The 27,773-nt window shown below is 36.1% G+C and overlaps 1 protein-coding gene across 1 annotated transcript in view; it reads right to left on the bottom strand.

The window, feature by feature from the left end:
* LOC111512414 (probable multidrug resistance-associated protein lethal(2)03659) overlaps positions 1–24,730 on the bottom strand; it is a 75,083-nt gene extending 50,353 nt beyond the window's left edge. The window contains exon 1 of the mRNA XM_074174996.1: positions 24,408–24,730. The gene's annotated coding sequence lies outside the window, so the exon portion shown is untranslated. The remainder of the gene's footprint in view (positions 1–24,407) is intronic.
* Positions 24,731–27,773: the final 3,043 nt, after the last annotated feature.

Here is a 27,773-nt window from a genome sequence, read left to right as displayed (position 1 = left end):
TAGAAAGTGATAAGAGGCTGTTTCTATGGAACGATTTTTCCTGAAACTATGCTGTTTGTTACATAATATGTTGTTGATTTCTACATACTCCTTTATTTTGGAGGCTACAATTTTCTCGTACAATTTTGAGAGCGAGCGTAGTAGACAGATCTGTCAATAGTTATGATTCTCAGCACGATTTCCTTTTTTAAATAGGGGAATTATCAAAGCCTTCTGAAATGTAACTCTAACTTACTTTGACGGTCCTACAAGTAATATCGCTCGTTTTATTAGAAAGCAAAACATTAGACGTAGCCTACAGAACAAACAATATAATTCCATTGGGACGATTGGATTTTTGTTTTTGATGTTCCAGGCTATCAAGGTTGCACGTGATGTTCGCGTCTCCAATCAGGCGGATGGCTTTTTTCTGGATGGAATCCAGCAACTTCAGGGTATGTTTGGGGGCAGAGCTCTATACATGAGAACATTAATCCAATGAGAGTCTGATCTGAGCTTGGTGAAGCATCAAAAGTTGATGAAGTGTGTTCAGTTTTTTGATCCGGAATAGTGTTCCAAGCTTTTGAGAAGCAGCCTTTGCAATTCCAGCAACATGATTGTGCAAAGACATATTGATGTCAATTTCAACCCCCAACAAACTCATCGAAGCAGAAAGCGGAATTGTCTGACCTGACATTGTTATATCCGGTTCGGAGATATTTATCTTCTTGCAAAAAACTGATGCCTGGGTTTTTGTGGCATTGAATTGAACCTGGTTACTTTCACCACAAGTCGAAATCACTTCTAGATCCTCATTGAGATATGCAACCTCCTGCTGCCGGTGAAGATGTACCTCCGTAGCCGATATCCTATATTCCAAATGAAGACCACAGGGGAATATCGGGCTTAGTCACAAACAAATCATTTTTGAGTTATCCATGCCGTTTTGTAGCTAAACTGCGACTCTATCGTTTAGCTGTGAAGAACTGGCTGAAAACGAGCTAGGTTCCGGGATAGTAGCGTGGGAAAAAACGATGCTCAGGGGAAAAAGGTGGCGTAGTCCACCGGTACAGGGGAAGAATGGGCTGAGTCTGACCATGTGATATGTGTGCGCTTGCGCGTTGACTCCGCCATTGTTGTTTACAAGAGTCGTTCTGCGTTGTTCGTGAAATTTGAACGCATTTGTAAGCTGTTATTTTTATTATTTCAAATTAATTAACCGATTGAGAATGAAGTGTGGCATTGATAAAAGTGTTAGAAAAGCAACAAAGAAGAGACAGTCGTTTGGTAGACTCACAGACGTAGCCAAGCGTCTAAGGCTGCAATCTCATATTACTGAAGATGATAGCTAGTGCAAGAGGCTGAATTCTTATACCAATATTACAGACGAACTCAGGAAAGCAACAATTGAGTATTTTAATGCCCTGGGAACGTATGATGAACAAAGTTTGTACCTAACAGGGCTCATCACAGTTCTGCCTGTAGCTAGAAGGCGACCCCGTCAATCCGAGGCTGTTGCTGATTTCCATGAAGCAACCTACTGTTAAAGGTGAGTGAAATAGTTCAGTTTTCTTATAAACCACTGTGACGAAACTAAGGCAATAATTAGCGCATTAGAAGCAGATTTAACGAAAGGTCTGAAAGTGGAAAATGAGCTTAACACGCTGAAAGTTGATTCACAAGTCCATTTAGCAAGAGCAAGCTGTTTTTGAGAACTAAAAAAGAAGGCTAAACTCCTCAGCCGCACTACTTCTGATACTGAAGCTATTGCAATGGACTACCAGACAAATTTACCACTTCCCAATGTCACCACTAGCGATGTTTATTATACGAGGCAGCTTTCTTTTTATTCGTTTAATATACACCAGCTATCAGACAACGAAAGTGTTTTCTACACGTATCCTGGAGGGAGGGGAAAAAAGGGGCTGATAACGTAGCATCCATGCTTCATGACTTTATACAAAACTTCCTCAAGCCGTCAGTAAGAAAATTGCTTATTTTCTGTGACAGCTGCGGTGGACAAAACAAGAATAACACACTGTTCCGATTAATGCATTGTGCACATGGAGAAACGGCTTGACTACAATGAGGTTACGTTTCCCATAAGGGGGCACTCTTATATGGAACCTGATAAGAACATGGGTCTGATTAACCAAAAATCTCTATGTGAGCTACCAAAGGATTGGCGTGAAGTATTTAGAAATGGCAGGACGAATCCCAAACCGTTCAAAGTTGTCAACTTTCGACAAGAAAAATTCCGGGCTTGGACCAACTTTCTAGAGCCTAGATACAAAAAAAATGCCCTTTCGGTACCAGAGCTGTCAGGATCTTCCAGACTGAAAAGAAACATCCTCGCCCCGTGTTTTTAAAGCAAACATACTCCGGCCAGTTCAATAGTTCTGTCTTGCCATTGACTGGTGTGAAGGATGGACTAAAAGAAAGCGAATTTTATTTACCACCACGAGCTTATTTTGGCAGGCAAGCTCAAAAGGTTTTGCATGAATCCAGCTGCGGATAAATTCTATACTTCTCTGAAGAAAAATTAAATAAAGAGAGTTTCTGGCATTATTATTTTTTATTGATATTAGCTTTCTAGAAACAATGAAAAAACGGGCTAGGTCCCATCTGCCATAGGACATGGCCTGTTTTTCCCCTGCTTCATCCTACCTTTGAACATAAAAATGGTTATTGCGACTCGCAGATGGCGTGTAGGGCCTTCTTACCAACGATTGAGAAAATATAAGAAAAAACGGTATATCATTAATAGAGTATGGCCAGAAGTTTAAAATTTGATTTCTCACAAATTTCGTTTTTGTGACAAAGCCCGATATTCCCCTGTGGTCTTCAAATGGAATGACGAGACAAGTGTGCTGTCGTCAGCAAAGCAATATATTGGGTTCTTGATTTTTTTGAATAAGTTGTTGATATACAATAAAAACAGGGTTGGAGACAATATGGATCCCTGGGAAACACCAGCGTTGATGGTGGAAGTATTCGAGATATCCATCGACGGCCACGTGCAGGAAACGTTCTTTCAGGAAGCTGGAGAGCCATAAACAAAAATAATCCGACAAGCCATAGCATCAAAAGTTACTTGAAAATGGTTTAACAAATCAAAACCGGCCGTAACAAATAATAAAAAACTCAGTAGAAATCAGACAAAAGTTATTTTCTTTATCTAATATTCAATATGAATTTCTATAAATTGAATAGATCATCAATTGAACTCACAATGAAGTGTTTCTTGAATATGTTAAGGATTTTCATCGAGAATCGGCTTATTCCATCACTTATAGTAGTTAGTTCATATAATGAGTTGGTGAAATTTTCTTTCATGACGTTTAAAAATTTTATAGTTACTTTTTACCTGAATTCAAGTAAAATTATTTGTCATCACCTAGGTAGAAAGTCAATAAAGTACAATTTAGTCAGTATAAAAACGCTTGATAAAGCTATTTTTTAACGAAACACGTGTTGCGGTTTTGTCACCTGTCCAGTGAAAGTGTTATGTAGATAAGTTATTATCTATGTTATTATGTAAAAAAATTTCATCTATGTTGTGTCAAATTATAGTAGTGACATTTGCAAATAACGTGAATTCCTCAAATACATTCAATGTGAAAAAATCGTTGATCTACAATGAAATCAAAATATGTTTCAAAATTGAACCGTGGGTACAATTTAGATGAAGTAACGAGGCGCTAATTTCCTATTTAAAAAAACGATCCAATGCTCAGGGAAGACGAATTATTGAATCATTTAATCACATGAAAGGAAGGTTCGCACCCCATCCGCACCTCGTCTTCGCCCGATATCCGTTCTGAGTGAATCACCGGTCGGATTTCATTTTCATGTTTTTTAGATACATGCTACGTGAATGGCAATTTTCACTACTCACACTAGGTTATTAATTATTATAGATTAACTATCAAACAGTGGAATACTACCTAAATAGCCAAAAAAAGAGATTTACTGTTAACACACTAGACCTGGCAACACTGAACACGGCGCTTCTCTCTTGCGATTTCTTTTTTATCTGCAGTGGATTGAGGCGCAATATTTCGCAGTCTGACTGCGGTACAACATCATTCTAAAAGATTCCATTTTCTTTATCGCGTCAGTGGGAGTAACACTGTGATACATTTTGTGGCTAATTTCATTAACGACATAACAAATATTTTTACAGGTACAGTCACAAGTGTCATAACCTCAATTGCGAAACTAGCAAATCGATCGTCGTCAATTTGTTTAATCTTTACTTTTTTGCCTTGATATTTCGACATAACCTCAATTTTCTTGGCGCGCGATCTGACATCTGTTAGAAACTAGCAAATCGATCGTCGTCAATTTGTTTGGCCTTTATTTTTTTGCTTTGATACTTCGACATAACCTCAATTGTCTTGGCGCGCGATTTGACATCTGTCAGAAACTAGCAAATCGATCGTCGTCAATTAGTTTGATCTTTATTTTTTGCCTTGATATTTTGAATGTTTCAAGAATTATTATTTATGACGTTTCATATAATAGGAAAAAAAATAATTATCGCTTTGCTAGCTGTGCCAAGTCGAAGTGGTTCGCAAGTAGATAATAATTAATTCAGTTAATTCCATTTGAGTATTTTGATGCAGCAGTTGTCAGATGTTCCAAAAAGATTTTGCTTTTATGCGTATTGTGATGCAGAGCGGCCCATTGTTTCAGACCATTCTAGGTCATCAATGAATCTTCGAGATAGGAACACCAGTGAATATCAATGAGACTGGTTTACGTTTGTTTATAAATGATTGAATCGATATTGACGTATGGAATTTTAATTTATCCGTCATCTTTATGCATTTGGCAATCCTGTTCAATTGAACGTGCACAAACAATTCTGATGACATAAAGTAGATTTGTTTTGGTTTCAACATCCGAAAGTGTTTGGAAACTGTGCTGGTAGATGCGTGTAAGCTAACAATTTCAAACAGTCTGAGATAGTCTTGAACACTTGGTTGAACCAGAACGCATTTTGAGGAGACTACTGCGCCATCTATTGTATATATGAAGTATTTCAATTTGACAAGCAGGCAGGCAACTTTGAAGTATATTCATGGTTTGGGTTGGCTGTCATTAAAATGTTTCTTGAGAATTCATATTCAAATTAAAACTTATAAAACTTCACTTTTGCTTATTATTTTTCAATTCTCTTCATCATTTCTGCAACCATGTCGGGTGAAAATTGAAATTTTCTAACTCCAACAGTGGAAATAAAGATGTAGAAAACTTTTTCAGTAAACGGAAATTCTCGTACTTTTAGGGTTATATAAAGTAGGTATACAAATCAAAGTTCCGCATCATTGTGAGAAGATGAGGATTATGTTGACTCAGACGATCAAATGATGTTGATTGTGTCCATTTTATTTTGTAGTTCAAATGTTACTTAACCTCAATCACCAACTAACAAAATTGAACAAATAAAAAAGAATATCCCAGAAACCAACCTAAATAAATTTCTACATGAAAACGCATGTGCAAGGAGAATAGTTTCCATCAGTTCAGCCTCGAGTTCAGCCAGTTCAGTCGAAACGAGAACAAACGATTCTGAACGTACCCTAAAAAAACCAGAAGCACAATATCAGGTTTGTTCTGGTTCTAACATCCAAAACTGTTTGGAAACTGCGCAAGACATGATGCGTACAAGCAAAAAATCTCAAACAGTCCGAAATAGTCTCGGACACTTGGTTAAACCAGAACGCATTTTGCCACCTATCGTATATATGAATGGATATAGATGAGAAAATACTGTTGATCATGTCCATTTTGTTATGTAGCGTATTCTTGTAGTCAGTTCAAATATTATCTAACCTCAATCATCAACTATTTCAATCAAATAAATAAAAAAACATCCTAGAAAATAGCCCAAACAAATTTCCACATGAATGCGCATGAGCAACAGAAACAGAGTTCTCAACAGTTCAGCGTCGAGAGCAAGAACGATTCGAGATGGTTCTAAACAGTTTGGGATCATTTCGCATTCGAAACCAGAAGGATTCGTTAGTCCGAACACATTCTCAATAAACCAAAACGCTCTGTATGAACTGCGCATGATCCTGACGTCCTAGAACCTGAATTTTGTTGAACCAGAACAAACCTATCAACTGCGCATGATACTGACGTCCTAGAACTTGAATTTCATTGAACCAGAACAAATCTATCAACTGCACATGGTCCTGACGTCGCAGAACCTGCATTTTGTAGGAGCAGAACGAACCTACTGAAAAACATGAAGACATAAATACAGTCTATGGCTCATGTTGAAGTGAACGTTAAAAATTGTTGAGAACATTAATCGCAATTAAAAGTAAATGAGGAGTTCCGAACCAAAATGACAATTCTTCAGATATCTACTGAATCAATTATTTGTGATTTTTCTGGTTGCTATGGGGATTTTTTGAAAAACTAGACTAACTGCTAACGATGAATCAAATGAAACCTTATATTTTTGATATCAAAGTGAGAAATTTCGAAATTCCACTTCACCTCACTACAGTGTTATTGACGATAGGTTGATATCACTCAATGTATTCAATCAGCGTTGAGGTATAAGAAAATTTGTTTCACACCATTTCATTCCGAATTGAGGATGCTTCCACATTGAAAGAGATCCTGGTTGTGCTTGTACTTAAGGGACAATATATCCAAGCATGCATTCGTGGTGCAGCCTAGCACCACTAACGAAGACTGTGGCAGGTCGAACTAGCGCTGTCTGGTGTTAAATAACGAATGCTCTGTTTTAGGGCCTCGGTTTCAAATATCTCTTCTGCAAAGAAAAAGTCGATCTGGGTCGACGGTCGATATCATAGCTTGGATGAGAAACGGTTCTTGGGGGATCCTCGTTTATCATTGATGTTTGTGGTGTGCATTTTCTCGTAGAAGGCGTCTTGGAAGGAAGAGATGCCATAATCTTTTTCTGTTCAGTATCATTATCATTCATTTTCCTAATCAGACCTCCTTATTACTAATTGGATTCTCAAAGTGTTTTATTGATGACATTTGTAATGAAGAATAGTGTGTTATTGCAGCTCCATATCTCAAAAAATAATAATTCCACTGTGTCGTGGTATATACTGTGATCGAAAGAGAATTTCGTATACCACACATCGATGCTGTTCATTTTTTTGCCTCTTTTCAGTTTATCCCTATATGATATTTCCAAGTAATTTTGGCCAAGTTTCCTCTACGAATTCAAATTGAACCAAAATAGTGAAGAAAAAGCCCGAAAAATTACCCAGAATTTTGCAAAATTATATTTCCAAATTGTATTTTCATAACAAAACAAATAGATTTGCCAAAAAATATAGTGAAATGTTTCTTACTTTCTTCAAAAATTAGTGTTGTCATATGGCAACGCGAATAACTTACACTGCTATGTTTCATTAAAATATTTTTATTGATTGATAAAAAACTACATTCGTGTATGGTATTCAACATTGCATGACAAACAAACTCCTACATTACATTTGATGCATTTCCTTTTCGGTGGATTCTTGTACTTGTTGAGGTATGTTTTGACAATTTCTTGACGAAAGTGTAGTTGAATTATTTTGTTGCCAGATTGTTTGTACAGGACCCAGGCATTATGTAGCGGCATCAAGTAGCCATGTGAAAAGACACCACCACCATTTTTTTTCACGTAGACTTCTCCTCCAGCGTGCAATATTTTCATCCATCAGATCCGTGCCATCCATGGATGCATTATATTTGGAAATCAAATTCGGTCTTGTTACTTGAACAATTTTTTTCTCCTTCGCTGAATATCGTTTTACACTAGCAAGTGGGGCTACCCCATATTTGGTCGAAGCTGCTGAAACTACATTATTGTCAGTCCAACGCGTTAGTAAAATTCCGTTAGTTCCATCCAAGCAAGAATCGAAGTCACCACGTTCTATCTCACTGATATCCTTTTTGGATACTAACGGGCAATTTTCAGGGATTCGGTTGTCGCCAATGGTTTCTGTGGGAAACCTCTTGATTTCAGATGACTAAGAAGATGCAAGCTTGTAAATGAATTGTCTGTGAAAAGGTTGCATCGCTGTTTTTTCTTTTTTTCTGGTAACTCATCCAGCAGCATCAGCAAAGGAGCAGTAGATTTTTCAAACACAGTTTGGTATTCTTCGTTCACGCGCCTATCTTTGCCTTGATATAAGGAAAAATTCACAAGATATTCGTATTTGCTGTTCAGCGACCATATCTTGTATCCAAATCTGATTGGTTTACCTCGGATGAATTGCTTGCACGAGTGCTTTCCAAAATATTTGACCATATACTCATCGTCATTTAAATCTTCTTCTGGAACAAAAAAATTCAAAAAGGTTTCCGCAGTAGATCACTTAGAGGTCGCAGGTTATAGAATTTGTCATTTGGATCTAGTGCATTATTATCTGCGCAGTGTAGATCCTGCCAAATTGTTAAAAATCGGTCTCTTCTTATTGCACCCATCACTAGTTGGTTACCAAGATCACCATCAGTTTTCCAGTAATTTTTTTTCTGGTAATTGACAATATCCCGATAAAATCAGAATAGCAATGAAACATTTCATTTCATCCAAAGTAATTTGAGGAAATGACAAGTTTTTAAATTGCGCGTACTTGTTTGATTCTTATACCAGTAAAGAAAGTACGTCATGGTCAATGAATAACTCGAACATTTCTGTTGGGGTTGAAGTTTTGAAAAATTCATGATCTGAACGACAATAATTTCCTGAACTTTCTACCAGATCGCCCTTGATCCATTCGATGTCCTCATAAGTAACTTTTTCTACATGTTCCGTTTCTGGTTCGACCAATTCATCATCTTCACCATGTGAAACAAGTTGAACTGAAGCATCCAATTGATTCCGAGATAAATTATCAACGAGTCCGCCTTCATCCTCTCCACCGGAATCCTCATCTGTGATCGCAACCTCATTCGGAGGCTCGATATAAATTTGGTCGACATCTAAATCATCATTATACGCAATTTGAAGAGCTTCTTCGAGAGTTAGCCCATCGCTAGAAAAATAAAGCAAAATGTAGAAAAGTAGTCCACCGAAAGGACTCGTGTTGCCACATGGCAACATCGAGTTCCAAAGCTTCACGATTTCGAAAGTTTTTGCAAACTCCCGTAATTTCTGCCGCCGTTACGTTGATAATATATTCCTAAAGCTATCGTAATGAATTTATTTTCGAAAACTGTAACAATCTGTTTGTATTTGTACTTACGTAAACTTGATATCCATTTTTGAGGAGTCTTCTTGATATTCCCTCACGAAATCGTGTTTTTATATCACTGGAGTGAACAGACAAACACAACACACGATTCTTTCAACTGACACTGCAACAAACTATTGGCGTGAATACCGCCATCTATGTTTTTAATGAGAATCTATAGAAATTTGAGCAACAGAAAACTGTTCATTTCTGTTGCCGTATGGCAACACCAGTCCTTGATGGGTTAAACCACGAAGTGGTCGACCTGCAGTAATCCAGGACGAAGATTTGAGGACCCTAATGGAGACTGATCCATCACAAATGAAGTGTGCAATGGCGCTAGAACTAGTCGTCAGCTCTCTTGTAGTTTTTGAGAAATTAAAACGTATTGGTTAGGTCAAAAAGTTCGAAAAGTGAGTGCCCTACGATTTGAACGATTGACAGAAGATGTCACGTTTTAAAGACGGTTCTTTTTCGCTTTTGCGCAACCAAAACGATCCTTTATTGAATCGGATCATCACGTGTGATGAGAAGTGAATCCTCTGCGACACCAGGAGATGTTCAGGACATCGGTTGGACTACGATGAGCCACCCGGTCACTTTACGAAGGCAAAAACTTGCCAAAATAGACCATGGTTATTGTATGTTGTTCAGTGGCTGGTGTGATTCAGTATAACCTTCTACAACCGGCCCAAATAATCACAACAGGGTCCAATTTTCAGGAAATTGAAGTCTGGTCCAGACAAAAACGGCCTTTTTCAATTTCATCGAATTTCCGAGGACTCAGTTCTCATGCTGACGAAATTACTCATACAAAAAATTGCGAAAACTCTCAAAGCAAGAAATAAATCAATTGACTCTCACAACTCGTGGGTTGGGCTATCTATCGGGTGCGTCCCCAGGTGGCGGATACGGGAACGGCCAGGAGACTGGCCAATGTGGCCTTACGGACGGGGTCACCGGACTCCTGGTCAGTAGCAGAAATAAGGAGGGTGAGGGAAACTAAAACTACCCAAAAGCCTTTGCAAAATATGCCATCGGGGATCAGCCTAAACAAGCTGAGGTGTAAGGAATCGTGCCGATAGCTGAATGGCCGCAGGGTGATATGCGGTTACGAACTAGCCCCTTGGAGAACTGGGTGAAACCTCATTGTAATCAGCCTACCTCTGGTAATGCGGGGATCTGCCAGAGGTGTTCAACTCTTTCCTTGCTACTCTTGAGAACACACATGAATGAAACAAACACAAAAACAGAAACAACAAAAACAAAAACCAATCCCAAGGATAGACAGAAGTGCTGACCTCAATCTACCGCTTGGAATGAGGCTGGACATAACAGATCACCTCGTGATGTAATACAAGAGTAAGCGCTTTTGCGGCGCCGAGGCCAAAAGGAGAAAAGGGGCAAAGGACGCAGGAGTGGCAACAACTATAAGTGCACCGTTCTCCTCCCCCACTCCACCTATAACACCAAGGGCACTTTCTGTGGCAGGCGCTATGAGCTCCGCCTTGAATGAAGGCAAGGAACCGGCTGCCCCTGCAGGAAAGCTCCCCCACTTGTGCACCTCCTCGGAAGGAACCCCAAGAAGGTTGAAGAAGCCGCGCAACGACAGTAATGTCGTGGAACCTTCCAAAACATTCGCGGAGGCCACCGTGAGACACCTCAATGTGGCCAAAGAGTGTGAGTGTGTTCGGCGAGTATTGGCCTACACCTGCCAATATAAAGGAGATTTCTCCTAGTGACTTGTCCACCTTCCTGAAAAGGACAGTATGTACGATGACGTAGGAGAGCAGTTCTTCAGGAGGAGATACAATGTGGCCTAAGGGCTGTGGGTCTACCCTCTCTAATCTACAGATACAGAATCTCTTCACAATGATGTGTAGATCATGCAGAGAAATTACAGACTGGAAAAGAAGTTCCGCCGAAACAAAATATAAAAAGATTTTTTAATGTTATGTGAGTGAACTTCATCCAATAGACATAATTGTAACAGCAGGTTAGGCTAATCAGTTTCAGCTGAGTAGAAAATTGAAGTTTCAAGAAAAATGAAAATGCTGTGAATCAAAAATCAAACCGTATACTGGTCATCAAATTATTATTGAAAATTACTATTAGTTGATAATATTATTTCGTTCAATTTGCAACACATTATCAAGTTTATCAGTTTAAAAACATCAGTAGCTATTTTAAAAACAGAATACGTTTCAAATTATGTTCTCTAATATATAAATAGCTCAATATTTTCAATTTCACGAGAAACAACCTTCATCTTGACTTCATATCAATAAGTTGTAAACAAACTGATAGAAGTAATAGTGAGGGTCAGAATTTTATATTGATATCATTTTGAATAGCAACTGGCTCAAGAAGTCACTTTCAATAATAATAATTCTCCGGATTTCACTCTCCGTTTGAAGTAATTTTTAGAGGTCGGTATTCAGTTCAGAACCGTATAAAACACGATTTTATCGAGACGAAATCATCTGAGCACTATGTTGTCCAAGTTGTATACACACAGGGTTATTTTTGAATTTATAATGATCTGGCAGAACACCAAATATATTAGGCGATTTTTTATTTATTTTAGTTTCACAATGATATTGCCCCCAAAAAAGACCAAACTCAGTGAAATTTTTAGGTATAATGTCTGGTTTGGCAGCTACTCATCTGAATGATTTTCAGAAAAATTTTGACACATTCAAACACAATATCAAGTTCACACACTTTTATCTAGTATGATTATACAACTGCATCTCAAATGATGTCATCAATTTCAGGTGGTGATTACTTGTGATATTTTATGAACAAAGTTCACATGAACTTACTTCGTTTCCGAGTGATAGGAAGTCAAAGTTCTACCAAAAATATTTTTCTTTTATCATTAGCTCCCAATTATTTTACCGATTTTGGTTGAACTTCGAGCGTTTCTTATGGGTAGCAATGGCCTTCTTTTCATCAAATTTAGTTTAGTTCACATGTACTTTTTTTGTAACATTTTTCAGCCCTGTCCAAAAATTACGACCAAGGTGTCATTCGATTCGTATTTTTGCCTAGAGAGTTTGAGGAAAGGTCCGAAAACGCGCCGATAAAAATTACAAAAGTTATAAACAATAAAGTGAAAAAAAAGAGGCTTTAGTTTTTTCTTAATATCTCGGAAAATTTTCAATATTTTGGAAATTTGAAAAAAGGTTTGAAAAGATCAATGAATTTGCGTAAAAAAATCCCGACTCTCGAAACTGTATCTCGATTATTTATAATTTTTACAGAGCCCTGAAAATAGAGCCAAAAGCGGGTAGTCTGGCTTCCGCGCGCCTTTCGTCACTCTGACATAAAAACAAAAAAAATATTTAAACATATTAAATGTGAATATTAAGGAATGAAAAAATTCATGTGATGTTGGGATACATCAATAAACAATAATCCGTAGTCAGGAAATTTTTATCCCAATTTTAACGTTAATTATAAATTTGTTAATTAATAACTTTTTCTGAATCGAAAGTTGATATAAAAATCCCTATAATTATTAAAATGAAACTCTAACATTTTTTCCTTTGGTGAAGTTATGCTTAATAGGCAAAAAAATAGATTACAGTTGCCAAAATAAAAAAATTGTTATTTTCTATATTTTTTATTGACAATTGAAAATCATAATTTTATAAAAAATACATTACAATTTTTTTTTCTAATTTGCCATTGTTTCAATGTATCATGGCTAAAAACTAATTATTAATTTTTTTTTTATTTTTTACAGCTATTGTTAATAAATTTATTATAAACAAATACATTGTTTATAAGCAATTCAGAAAATTTTCGTTTGCATTATGTTGATGGAAAGAAATGGTTTCTCAAAAAAACTTCTTTGTTGCTAGAAAATGCGTCTGTTGATTAACAATCGTTTTTTGCAACTGAATATTAAAATTAAGGAACCGTTTTTTTTTAAATCATAAATTCTATTGTTCTTTGAGGTTTTGAGAAAACTTTTTTTTATTCTTTTTTTAATTGTTTATTTAAAAGAAATTGTTATAAACAAATTATTTTTTTAAATTTTTTCAATAGTTTGTTCTATAATAAAATTAACTTCGTGTTTTTTTTTAATTTATTCTATTTTTTATAAATCTTTTAATAATGTGATACCTTGATATATGTCTTTTCCATTCGCTCCTTCGCTTTTATAATTATAATAACTTTCAAACTATTGCAGTTATGATGAATATGCTCCAAGTCTTTTTTGTTCATTATGAATTAATTAACAACTTGAGCCTTTTACTAAAGTTGTAGTCCTATTATTTATTTAATTATTGATCGTTATTTATTGAAAAAAGGAAAAATTTTGAGTCTTTTCAACATAAACTTCGTGTCATGTAACAATAAATTATAAGGAATTTATTATTTGCACTTTTAGTAGTTGTTGGTAATTATAATTTCAATCCGGAAGATTGGGGTTGGATCAATTCTGAAACAATGTTTCTGCCGATAAAAACAACGGAAAAACTGGCGCCTGACGACTTACTTAAGCTGGTTAATTGCTGGGCTGGGCTTCCTTGGTCATCTTTATGCAAAAATTGTAAAGGTGAAACATGTTCTAACAGTACAAGGCCATCACTTGATGATGACAATGATGATACTGATATCATTCGGTCGATTAAATGCTATCGATAGTAATCCCGATGGAAATGAAGACGACCTTAATGATTATCAAGATTTTCCAGTAGGAGTTCAAAAATACTGTGAACCGATACTTGAAGAAGTCGAAGAAGAGGGGGTTCAAGGAACATCACGACAAGAAAATATAGAAGAAACCATGATGAGCCACCGCACTAACACGATCTAAAAGATTACAAAAAAATAATAAAAATTATAAAAAAACTTTCAACTGTACTAAACATGATTTAATAAATTTAAAAAATAACTTTCAGTATGTTTTTGATTTAGTAAATTCCTGAAAACTTGAAAATTTCCTTTTTCTTATAAATGACGATCAATACTTAAATAAATAATAGGACTACAACTTTAGTAAAAGGCTTGAATTATTAATAAATTCATAATGTACTGAAAAGACTTGAAGCATATTTGTCATAACTGCAATAGTTTAAAAGTTATTATAATTATATAATTATAAAAGCGAAGGAGCGAATGAAAAAGACAAGTATCAAGGTATCACAATTTTAAAAGTTTTATAAAAAATAGAATACATTAAAAAAAAATTATTCCAAACCTCAAAGAACAATAGAATCTATGATTTAAAAATACGATTGTTAATTAACAAACGCATTTTTAGCAACTGAGAAATTTTTTTAAGAAACGATTTTTTTCTAAAAATCATGATCATTTTCAATTAACATAATGAAAAAAAAAATTCGAATTGCTTATAAACAATGTATTTGTTTATAATAAATTCATTAACAATAGCTGTAAAAAATTGAAAATAAATATTATTAATTACTTTTCAGCCATGAGACATCGGAACAATGAAAAAAAAAATTTGTGATGTATTTTTTATTAAATTATAATTTTCAATTGTTAATAAAAAAATAGAAAATAACAATTTTTTATTTTGGCAACGGTAATCTATTTTTTTGCCTATTAAGGATAACTTCACCAAAGGAAAAAAAATGCCAGGATTTTAGTTTAATAATTATAGGGATTTTTATATTAACTTCCAATTCAGAAAAAGTTATTAATTAACAAATTTATAATTAACGTTGAAATTGGGATAAAAAATTTTTGACTGTTTATTGATATTTACATTTAATATATTCATATAATTTTTTTATTTTTATGTCAGAGTGACGAAAGGCGCGCGGAAGCCAGACTACCCGCTTTAGGTTCTATTTTCAGGGCCCTGTAAATATTATAAATAATTGAGATACAGTCAGGACTTTTTTCACTAAAATTCATTCATCTTTTTAAATCTTTTTTCAAATTTCCAAAATTCTGAAAATTTTCCGAGATATTAAGAAAAAACTAAAGCCCCATTTTTTTTCTCAATTGTTTATATCTTTTGTAATTTTTATCGGCGCGTTTTCGGACCTTTCCTTAAACTTTCTAGGCAAAAATACGAATCGAATGACACCTTGGTCGTAATTTTTGGACAGGGCTGAAAAATGTCACCAAAAAGAGCTAAATTGAGTACATGTGAACCAGACTAGTTAGTGGCGTCGCATTCATGCTAAAAATCAATCTACGCCACTGTGGAAGAACAGGTTATTTCTTCAGGTACTGCCACTTCAGATATCCGATTTCCACATTTTTCATGACAGTGATATAAAAATACTTTTGAGCACGTTTTACTAAATTATTGATCATATACCGTGTCCTCAGTAAGGAGAGCAATCATGGGAAAATTGAACACCGTAAGAAAAACAGAGTCGTTTGTATTATTGAAAATATTCCTATTTCAAAGCTTATTTGAATGACCTTTTGAAATTTTGTAAACTTAGGTTCGCCAATTCGAGATTTTTTTTCTGAAATCATTTAAGGAGAACCAAGAAGAAACCAACACTTTTATATTGCCTCTTTTGAAGTTATGAAAGATTGATTTTACAGATTTCGAATTAGACGTTTAATCTTCGAGACATCATCACCAATTTCAGATTTTTATATGAACCGGAAAAAAGGTTCGCCCGATTTATAACTGAACAGAACGTGCAAATTTTTCACCGGACACCCAAGAATATGAATATCTCGAAAAGGGTACATAAGAGACATAGAACAGTTCCGTTGAATGAGAAAAAAACTTTTTGACTTCTTTCTTCTTTTTGACTACTCCATCGTTGAACGAAAAAATAGGAGATACTTCCAAAATAGAGAAGAAAAAAGGAATGAAGAATTTTCATGAAGATATTATCATATGGAAGCTTCTTTGAATACAAATCCCTTTGAAACTACTTCCATATGAACATTGAATTATATGAAAATCGAACTATTTTCTCATACAGTTCGTGCTGAACATATTCGATATGGAATTGAAACAGATATCAGTCATAGAAACGCTACACAATGTGATATCTAAAAGAGTATCTCACATGGAACACTATTATCAACAATGGGACAAGACACTTGTCTCAACACCTCATCAGCATCGTTTTGGAGAACGTAATGAGATGTAGTTTTGATTTCCTTCAAAAAAAAATTCTGTTCAACGATAGAGAAGTAGAAAGCCAAAAAGTTCTCCTCCCAAAGAACGAATCTCTCCTAAAAATTCCTCCTTATTGATTTCAACCGGCTTCATTTAGTTTCACTGGTATGTTTGTTTGTAACCGACTCCTTTGGACTCGATTTTGACTAACTTGAAACGAACAGGCAGAATCCCTCATCTCCTTAAACGATCAGAAATTATAGCCATACTGAAACCAGGCAAACCAAACAATATGCCACAAAGTTATCGCCCGATTGTTCTACTCAGCATGATCTACAAGCTTCTAGAAAGGCTCTTGTACAACAGAATTAGTCAGAAGATATTGGATAGAATTATTTTTGAGCAGGCAGTTTTCCGCCCTAACAGAAACTGCACTGATCAAGTCCTATCATCAACCTCATTCATAGAAGCAGCCTTCCAGAATCATCTGAAGACAGCAGCCGTCTTTATAGATCTGACGGCTGCGTACGATACAGTTTGGAGATCAGGCATCATTTTCAAGCTCATGCGTGAAGAGAGTAGACCTCTAATAGAAACTTCTGAGTACTCCTGGGTAGTAACATGAGTGCTCAGAAGAAGCTCAACAACGGCTTACCACAGGGATCAGTAGTTGCCCCCTATTGTTCAGCTTATATATTGCTGACATGCCTGAAACGAGTTCGAAGAAGTTCGGATATGCTGACGACTGGACACTAGCTGCTAGACACGAAGATATTGAAGTCATCGAGGATATCCTAAAAAACGACCTGCTGGCTATCGGGCAATATCTACTTTCGCAAGTGGAGACTAAAACCAAGTGCTGCCAACAGAGAAGCCTCTAGTTTTCACCTCAACAACAAATCAGCCAAAAGAGAACTGCAACTCTACTTTGAAAGCATGCTACTTGAACACAATAAACAACCTAAATACCTAGGGGTTACACTAGATAGAACGTTGAGTTTGAAAGAACATCTGTCGAAAGCAGCAGCTAAGATCAAAACGCGTAATAACATCCTCCAGAAACTATGCGGCACTACTTGGGGAGCATCAGCCTCCACATTGAGATTTTCAGCCCTGGGTTTGATATATTCAGCAGATGAATACTGTGCCCCGGTATCGTTCACACTGGCCTGGTTGCTGTCCAGCTTAATCACACAATGCGGCTCATTTCATGTATGATCAAACTAACACCTACTTTCTGGCTCCCTACGCTTAGCCACATAGTCCCTCCTCACCTCCATAGAGAGCAAGCTCTTGTCAGGGAATTCAAGAAGATCATCAATAATACTCAACTACCGATTCACTCCGATACCCTCGCCCCCGACCGACTCCGCTCCAGCCATCCCAATCTTAGAACTGGAAAGTCTCTGCATGATATAACTGCTCGCTGGCGAGAAGAATGGAAGGTTAATGCTCCAGTAGCCTACCACAACATGATTATTGGCGTGAAGTTATCCACAGATTTCTGGCCACACATGCTGACGTAGAGGAAAATAAAAATCTGTGGTTGGGATACGAAATTATTAGCACCCGTACTAATATCTGTGGCAGGAAATACCTATTCACTATAGGTTGAACGTGGAATTATTGAGACTATTTGGTGTTTAACTTTTTTATAGAATCTTGACTAGATTGACGCGTCGATAATTGTTTTCTCATCAACAATACATATTTAGGGAATAATAAAATTGTAAATATTAGACTTACTTTCCAATAACCCATATAGAAATGATATCAGATTATGTGCGTCCATCAAAATCACACAACTTCTATAGTTTCTTGAGAATATTAACTTGGTGATGACAGTTTTCTTGTCATCTAAACAGATTTCGAAAAAGAAATTGTTGAAACAATCAGACTCATTTTTGAGATTCCTTGTATTCATGAAAATCACACAACTCTTATAGAATCTTGGGTAGATCGATGAAGTGAAAACTGTTTTCTTGTCACCCATACAGATTTCGAGAAAAAAATTGTTGCAACAATCAGACTCACTTTTCAAAACACCTTGTAGAATTGTAACCAGAAGATGTGCGTTCATGAAAATTACACAACTGTTATAGAATTTTGGGTAGATTGATATAGTGGAAACCGTTTCCTTGTCACCCATACAAATTTTGAGAGAAAAATTGTTGCATCAGACTCATATTTTGAGTCTGTAAATCTGTATGGGTGACAAGAAAACGGTTTTCACTATATCGATCTACCCAAGACTCTATAAGAGTTGTGTGATTTTCATGAACACATAACATATTTTTCCAATTCTACACGGTGTTTTAAAAAGTGAGTCTGATTGTTGCAAACATTTTTTTCTCGAAATCTGTGTAGGTGACCAGAAAACGGTTTCCACTGTGTTTATCTTCCCAAAATTTTATAACAGTTGTGTAATTTTCATGAACGCACATCTTCTGGTTCCAATTCTATAAGGTGTTTTAAAAAATGAGTCTGATTGTTGCAACAATTTTTCTCTCGAAATCTGTATGGGTGACGAGAAAACGGTTTTCACTATATCAATCTACCCAAAATTCTATAACAGTTGTGTAATTTTCATGAACGCACATCTTCTGGTTCCAATTCTACAAAGTGTTTTAAAAAATGAGTCTGATTGTTGCAACAATTTTTCTCTCGAAATCTGTATGGGTGACGAGAAAACGGTTTTCACTATATTGATCTATTCAATATTCTATAACAGTTGTGTAATTTTCATGAACGCACATCTTCTGGTTCCAATTCTACAAGGTGTTTTAAAAAGTGAGTCTGATTGTTGCAACAATTTTTCTCTCGAAATCTGTATGGGTGACAAGAAAACAGTTTTCACTATATTGATCTATCCAATATTCTATAACAGTTGTGTAGTTTTCATGAACGCACATCTTCTGGTTCCGATTCTACAAGGTGTTTTAAAAAGTGAGTCTGATTGTTGCAACAATTTTTCCCTCCAAATCTGTATGGGTGACAAAGAAATGGTTTTCACTATATCAATCTACCCAAAATTATATAACAGTTGTGTGATTTTCATGAACGCACATCTTCTGGTTACAATTCTACAAGGTGTTTTAAAAAATGAGTCTGATTGTTGCAACAATTTTTCTCTCGAAATCTGTATGGGTGACAAGGAAATGGTTTCCACTATATCAATCTACCCAGAATTCTATAACAGTTGTGTAATTTTCATGAACGCATATCTTCTGGTTCCAATTCTACAAGGTGTTTTAAAAAGTGAGTCTGATTGTTGCAACAATTTTTCTCTCGAAATCTGTATGGGTGACAAGGAAACGATTTTCACTATATTGATCTACCCAAGATTCTATAACAGTTGTGTAATTTTCATGAACGCACATCTTCTGGTTCCTATTCTACAAGGTATTTTAAAAAGTGAGTCTGATTGTTGCAACAATTTTTTTCTCGAAATCTGTATGGGTGACAAGGAAACAGTTTTCACTATATCAATCTATCCAAAATTCTATAACAGTTCTGTAATTTTCATGAACGCACATCTTCTAGTTACAATTCTACAAGGTGTTTTAAAAAGTGAGTCTGATTGTTGCAACAATTTTTCTCTCGAAATCTGTATGGGTGACAAGGAAATGGTTTCCACTATATTGATCTACCCAAGATTCTATAACAGTTGTGTAATTTTCGTGAACGCACATCTTCTGGTTACAATTCTACAAGGTGTTTTAAAAAGTGAGTCTGATTTTCGCAACATTTTTTCTCTCGAAATCTGTATGGGTGATAAGGAAACGGTTTTCACTGTATTGATCTACCCAAGATTCTATAACAGTTGTGTGATTTTCATGAACGCACATCTTCTGGTTCCAATTCTACAAGGTGTTTTAAAAAGTGAGTCTGATTGTTGCAACAATTTTTCTCTCGAAATCTGTATGGGTGACAAGAAAATGGTTGTCACTATATTGATATACCCAAGATTCTATAGGAGTTGTGTGATTTTCATGAATACAAGGAATCTCAAAAAATTATTCTGATTGTTTCAACAATTTCTTTTTTGAAATCTGTTCAGATGACAAGAAAACTGTCATCACCAAGTTAATCTACTCAAGAAACTATGGAAGTTGTGTGATTTTGATGGACGCACATCATCGGATATCATTTTTATATGGGGTATTGGAAAGTAAGTCTAATGTTTCCAATTTTATTTTTCCCTAAATCTGTATTGTTGATGAGAAAACGATTATCAATGCGTCAATCTACTCAATATTTTATAAAAAAATTTTACACCAAATAGTCCTAATAATTTCACGTTCAACCTATAGTGAATAGTTATTTCCAGCCACAGATAATAGTACGGGTGCTTATAATTTCGTATCCCAACCACAGATTTTTATTTTCCTCTACGTCAGTATGTGTGGCCAGAAATCTGTGGATAACTTCACGCCAATAGCATGCTTCGCATATCCAGCAACCACATGAATTCGACCTACTTCGCAAAATATGGTCAACCCTGAATAGAATTAGAACCAAATGCGGGAGATGGCCTGAATCATTTTTAAAATGAGGTAAAAACCTTTCCCCCAGGTGCGTCTGTGGAGATGATATGCAAACAATCAACCACATCGTTGCATACTGCTAACTGAGGACCTACACCGGTGACCCCTCGGACTACCGGACAGCGATGCAGGTGAATATATACGTGACTTAGATGTTTGTTTGTTTGTGAAATGCCTCGAGACAGTTACAAAAAATGAATTATGGAAATTCCTTTCCTTGATAACTCATCAGGAATGGAAAAGTTCATTCGACTGTATGAGCAATTAGAGACATATTCCGACAGTAATGACACACACATCAGTCTGGGTTTTCACCAACTAACTACACCCAAGCGATTAATAGTGGATAAACTGTTACGGTTCATTACATTTGTAAAAATATCATCGTAATAACCATAAAACGTTTATTATTGGTTGTATCAATATTAACATAGAGTCCATTTTACAATTCTTCCACCAACGCGTGCGAATACCAACACCGAGAATAGAAAAACTACATCGACTTGCAGAACAAACTGTATCCCAATGGAAAGTTGATTTACAAGAAAAAAGTAACACCTGATTTCCCCACCCGATATCTATACCACTTTTTATCAGACGAAGACTGAAACTGTAACGCTAGTTTCAAGTGACCAGTGAAAATACGTAAAAAAACGAGTGATTCGGCTGGCGCTCATGACGATCAATTCGGTCTCTTTAGCGTTTCTTTGAAGACTCTAGAGTCCCGCTGGAAAGATTGCAAAAAATTTTTCATTCATTCATTAACATCCAAATATTGTGAAAATGTTTGTTTCTTTTCTCATCGATGAATACATTGATATGATTATTTTAGTTTTTCATTTTCGTTTTCAGAAAATTGTTGAGAACAAAACAAATATATTTTTCGGAAACAAAAACAATTTTCATCACAAAATGAAACATGTTTTTTAAAAATTTCTGTGTGGAAATTTGTTTTTCAATAATTGAACAAATAAAAATGAGCAGTTTCAAAAAATATTTGTTGAATATTTTATTATAACTTCATTTATGCAGTAGGTACTACTTCCTTAAATATTTTTTGAATCCTTGTATGATCGTCACTATCTATTGAAAAAAAGTATTTTTTTTCAGAATATATTAAATTATCAATCTATTTTTATTTTGCCCCCCCCCTTAAAATTAATCTTACTCAGATATAACACAATTGTACCAAACATCGCAAAATGCCATTCTTTCATGGGTTTTTTCAATCTTGGGAACCGAAAAGTCGCAAGAGGCAAAATCTGGTGAATATAGTGGCTGTGGTATGATTACGGTGTTGTATTTGACCAAAAAATTATGAACATGCAATAATAAGTGAGTAGGTACGTTATAGTGATGCAAAAGCAATGTGGTACATGTTTACATGTGTTACAATGCTTGTACTACATGTAAAGATTTTTATAATCACAGTACAATCACCGTATGCTACTGTCAACATTTTCTTCACAAAATTTGATGCGAAGTCTTTTACCCATTTCATTCGATAGCATGAAATCACAAAACACACAAAACACTTCTAACTTGCATGTATTCACCTGAAGTAAACATGCTAAATAGTGGAAACATATAAATAAATGTATGTTCAATAAGGAATAACACTTCCAAAATACAAGTGATAAAAGTAAAAAACAACAACAAAAATTAATTGGCGCTCCGGGGCGACTTCCTTGATTCCAGAGGCGCATTTGCTTTTTCAGCTGCAGGAAAAACCAGAAAAACCTGCAGCACCACATCATCTGAAGATCTTGATCTGCCAATGTTATCTCTCTCATGAAACAAAATGTAGGGTGTCTCCAGAGGCTCCAATAAATTAAATACATGGCCAGAACACTAAGTGACACGACTATCGTCAAACTTAAACCAGTCTTTTTCGTCTTTGACCAAGGCGTAATAATGACCATATTCAACGCCAGAACCACAGTGAACAATGACTGCGTGAAGATTATAAAAGTGGTCTACTAGATTGAAGTGTTCATCTATTTCGAACCTTCGTAAGAGTTTGGTGCTTCCGTCAGAGGTTGAGTAATGTTTGAAGATCATCGGCGTTATTATTAGATTGACTGGTGCCTCAGCTATAGATACTTGTTTTCTTAGAATAGTTAGTTAGTTTGGCGCATGTTTGGCAATACAGTTGATCACATCACCCGTTGAAAGTTCCATTTCCATATGATTCAAGAATAAGCTCTGCACGGACTGGTTATTAGTCATATTAGGAAACGCTAGTTGAGGTTTCAGAAATTCACATACGTTTCTACTACCTCTTGAACATTTACTACAAAGTAAACAAATGAGGATTTTTTTCAGCAAAAGATTTACATCCACAAGACGAGATAGACTGTACGGAATCATTCAATCCAGAGCGGTCAGGAGTATTGATTCTGCTATTGTTTTGCTCAACAAGAACCCCAAGAATTCGGAACAATCCTCTTGTTGTCCTAGCGATATTCTAGTGGACTTCAAAGACTCCAGGAAATCGGTTGGAGGGAAAGATGATATATTCTTAAGAAACTGCAGCTGCATGAACAGGTGTTTGAGTTAGGTGAATAGATTAGTTCCAGCAAAAGATTTACAAACACAAGACGAGATAGACTGAATTGAGTCATTGAATCCAGAGCAGTAAAGAGAATTGATTCTGCTATTGTTTTGCTCACGAAGAGTATTCAACAAGAATTCCAAGAATTCGAAACAATCCTCTTGTTGTCCTAACGGGTATCTAATGGACTTCAAAGATTCTAGGAAATCGGTTGGAGAAAAAGATGATACATTTTTGAGAAACTGCAACTGCATAAACAATTGTTTGAGTTAGGTGCATAAATAGAAAACATTCACGTTCTCGTTCATCATTAAAACCTCGTCCTCGAGATTCCTCGTCATGAACAACACTTGTAAAATGCTATTCATGTAACAAGTGTTTCCTAAATTATCTAATCCAATTTTTTTCTCGAGATATTTAGGACAACCCTCTACTGTTTCGTAAGTTAAAACACGTTTCACAGAATCTGCATATGAACCATTTCTTAAGCTGCAATCGATCCTTCCAAGTGATGAAGGGTCTCATGAAGCTCTTCCACTGAAAGGGAACCATAACCACGAGGGCTGCAACTCATATTTGGGGAGCAAGAATGACCTGAGTCCATATATGTTCGAGACGAGAGTACCAACATAAAAAAATTAAAAATCACTAATCAAATGTACGTAGCCCGCGAAATTTGAACATCCTCCTCATTTTTTCTGCATTGGCTCCTTATCGTCTGAATTTTGTGATTTTATGTATCAATCAATAGTTCATTCATGGACTTTCATGATGATTTTTTCATTCAGTTGGGAGACTCCTTCATTAACATGTACTTTAATAACAATTATTTGTAACTGGAATTGTAATCTGAATATGTGAATGAACTTACTTTTGTGACTCTATGTAGAATAAATCGAATGACATCCCAATCAAACTGTTACTTGATACTTTTTACATCCGTACTCTAGATTCTATTTCAATTATTGCAAATTAACAATTTCGTCATGATTTCTGAACGACATTGATGATAATTCAATACTTACGAATATAAAACAGGAGTACAGATGTTTTGGCAGAATACTAAGGAAGAGAAAGTTTCTGAAGTGAAACGCAGTTTTACATTTCTCTCTCTTTTCTGTTTACAGAAGGCTCTTTTCCATTGAAATTGAACCTCACAAATGTTCAGAATCACCATCACTACTTTTATTTACCCATCAAACAAAAGGTTTGATTTACCAGTGTTCACTTGTGAGTAGAAAACATTTCATGTATGTACCATGTCTTTATTGAAAGTGAAATGAAAAATAGGGTTCAAGTTTGCGTTCTATAAACTATGGTATTATCTGAGCAACTGGAATTGTTTTGTTCAACTGATTTGATTCATGAAAATGCATGAATGTTTGGAATAACATAAATTAAATTTGAACGTACTTTGTACTAGAAAAGTCTGATAATATTTGACGTACATTGCGTAAAACAGTAGTTTTTCTTCTGACACAATCACTAAAATTTCAAAACCTGATATCAGCTAGAGTAAATAGTAGGTGATAAAATAAATAATAACAATTTTTCATCAACAATTAGTGTGAAGTACCTAATATAAAATGGCGGAGACCTCCGAAAATATCATAGATATCCAGGTAAGCAGGTAGCTGTAGCTGCCTCCGTGGTAATGTTAGGATATCTTAGAAATTCTAGGTCTCCTAATTGGAACCACAAATGTGCGGTAGGCTCCTGTTAGTGACTCCGTTAGTTTGTGCAAAGATAGGCATCCTACATCAATTGGATGCCGGAGAGACGTATACTTAGCACGGGGTGGAACAACGCCACTCACAAGGTAACAGCAGTGAAGAACTCTCTCCGCGACAAGTATCAGCACAAACTTCGACAGATCTGGTCGTCTGAACTGTCGGGGAAAAACAAAGTTGCTGCAACAAATATGCTTGCCGTTCCAATCTTACTCTACTCGTTTGGAGTAGTGAAGTGATCTCGGGAGGAGCTGTATCAAATCAACGTAAAGACCCGAAAATTGATGAACTTCTATAGGAGTTTGCACCCTAAATCGTCCGTTTCACTGTTGTACTTCCCCCGACAACAGGGAGGCCGTGGACTTCTGCGTCTGGAGTGTCTTCATGACGATTGTACTAGATGTAGCCTGTAAAATCGTCAGGAGTTTGGATCCACTTCTCTGCATGGTCGGCGATCATGAGAGATCAGGAATTGGAGCATTTATCTTTAGGGCAGTTGCTCGAGCAGCTGATGAACTCGGTTTAGTTTTCGACACTGAATGAGGTGATCACAACTCTGTCACCGAGTTGGAACCCATTCAGGAAAAGGCTCATATAAAATCCTCAGAGGTCACCTCACTTCTGCGGCAACACAAGGAGACGTCAATGCATGGGGTCTTCTTCAATAACATTGAAGACATTGGCTTATCAAAACGCCTGACGTTCGCTTTCCTCAGGTCGAGTGGGCTGAAGTCATAAACTGGGAGGTTCATCATAGCATGCCAGGATGGTGTCTTCAACACCTTAATCTACCGCAGTCGTGTGATGGGTATAGAGGTTTCTGACACAAGGTGAAGTGCCTGCCACGAGGCGTCCGAGACCCTAATGCACTTGCTATCAGCATGTCCAGCATATGTGGTCTCGGCCTAACTCATCGACATAACGCGGCCCTAAGATTGCTATATTATCATCTACGGCACTCTCACGGTATTGACGAGACAACGGTGTTGCCCTACGATCTAGGGGTTTTTTAAACTGTTGTGGGAAAGAAGAAGTGCCGAAGTATTCAAACTATCCGTTCCACACACTCAGGCTCATACAAGCTAATAAGCCTGATGTAGTCGTTCTCGACCACCAGAGCAAAACGATATTTGTCGTGGAGTTTTTAGCTCCTGGCGAGACAAATGTCGTCCAAGAAGAGGAGAAAAAACGGATAAAATATCGAGATTTTCTCTTCGGACTCCGCAGATTCTATCCAGACCACTTTTTCATAATGGTTGTCCTGATTATTGGAGTCCTTGGTGGAATGATGTCCTCTCTACTCTCGAAACTTATAATCATACCGGATTGCCGCACTGAGGCAGAAATCTTAGCCGAACTGATGCAGAAGGCTGTCATTCTTGGCTCACTGCGCTTGTTCAGGGCACATGATTCTCGGACCCAATGATCACGCGCCCTCTCGATTGTATCGGGGCTTCGGGAAACAGGGCATGACCAGCGCATACTATCGGAAATAATTATAATAATTTTTTTTTCAAATAGTAGAATTAATACAATCAATAAATATATAACATTGAACATGTAGACTCACAGAGGCAAGGGACTGCTTGTGCGTGAGTAAGTCGAAGTGAGTAAATATTTAGTAAGCATAATATAGGTAGAACATATAGTAAATAGTAGAATAGATGAACATATTGACAACACTTATAATTGAAATATATGCAGTGAAAGCGAAAATAAAGATAACATTCATGATTATAATAATCATACCGTCAAAGTGAGAAGTTACATTTGAGAAATTTGTGTCATAGTTGGGTTATTTTGTCGAAAGCGGGAACTTCAATATTCAATTTGAGTATTGAATAAGAAAGAATTTTTGAATATTCCATTTGGGGCGCCAGTCGCAGGGGAAAAAGCGCGCTTATGAAACAAAATTATTTTTTCATTACTCTTCCTCCATGCCCTCAAATTTCCAGTTGGGGAAGTTGTATTCAGTATCAGCATTGCACCCGTGCGGAAGGTCGCTAGTTCTTCTATAATTATGAACGCAGAATAGGTATACCTACTTAAATTGAAAGGGTATATTTTTGAGAGAGAATAATTGTTTTGGTTTTCTACTTCCCTATCTCATAAAAAAAGTGTGTGAATCTTCATTTGAAAGATTGACACATTTTTTGTGTTTGTAGAAAGCCAAAACCTCCATCTACAGGCGTCACATTTCCGATTCCACAATTTCGCCTGTGGCGCTAAACACGTGTTGGGATTTTGTGAACTTTCAAGTGGGAATCTCATATAATAATCATGAGTATGATACAAAATAAAAATTAACATACTCTTTAAAAAATGAAGTGAAGAAAACGATATCTCGAAAAAATCACATGTTTATGAATGGATAATAGGGACTTCACGAATTTTTTTCCACGATATAATGTATTTCAATAAATCATATAATTTGTATATGAATATACCGGGTGTCCCACATTTTATGTGACAGGCAATATCTGGTTTGTTGAAGGAGATACACAAAAATGTTTCATACAAAAGTTTTAGGAGTTCATGAGAGCTATATTTTTATATAATTTTTGAATATACAGGGTGTTTGGTGTAGGTGCTACAGACCAAAATTCCATTTTTTAAAATAGAACGCCCTGTATATCATTACATATTCAGATGCTACGTTAA

This window comes from Leptinotarsa decemlineata, unplaced genomic scaffold (genome assembly GCF_025532065.1).
Source record: "Leptinotarsa decemlineata unplaced genomic scaffold, Ldec_3_MD MMD2_tig00000882_RagTag_RagTag, whole genome shotgun sequence".
Taxonomy (NCBI): Eukaryota; Metazoa; Arthropoda; class Insecta; order Coleoptera; family Chrysomelidae; genus Leptinotarsa; species Leptinotarsa decemlineata.
Note: the sequence above shows the minus strand (reverse complement) of the source record. Positions and strands in the feature narration are given on the sequence as shown.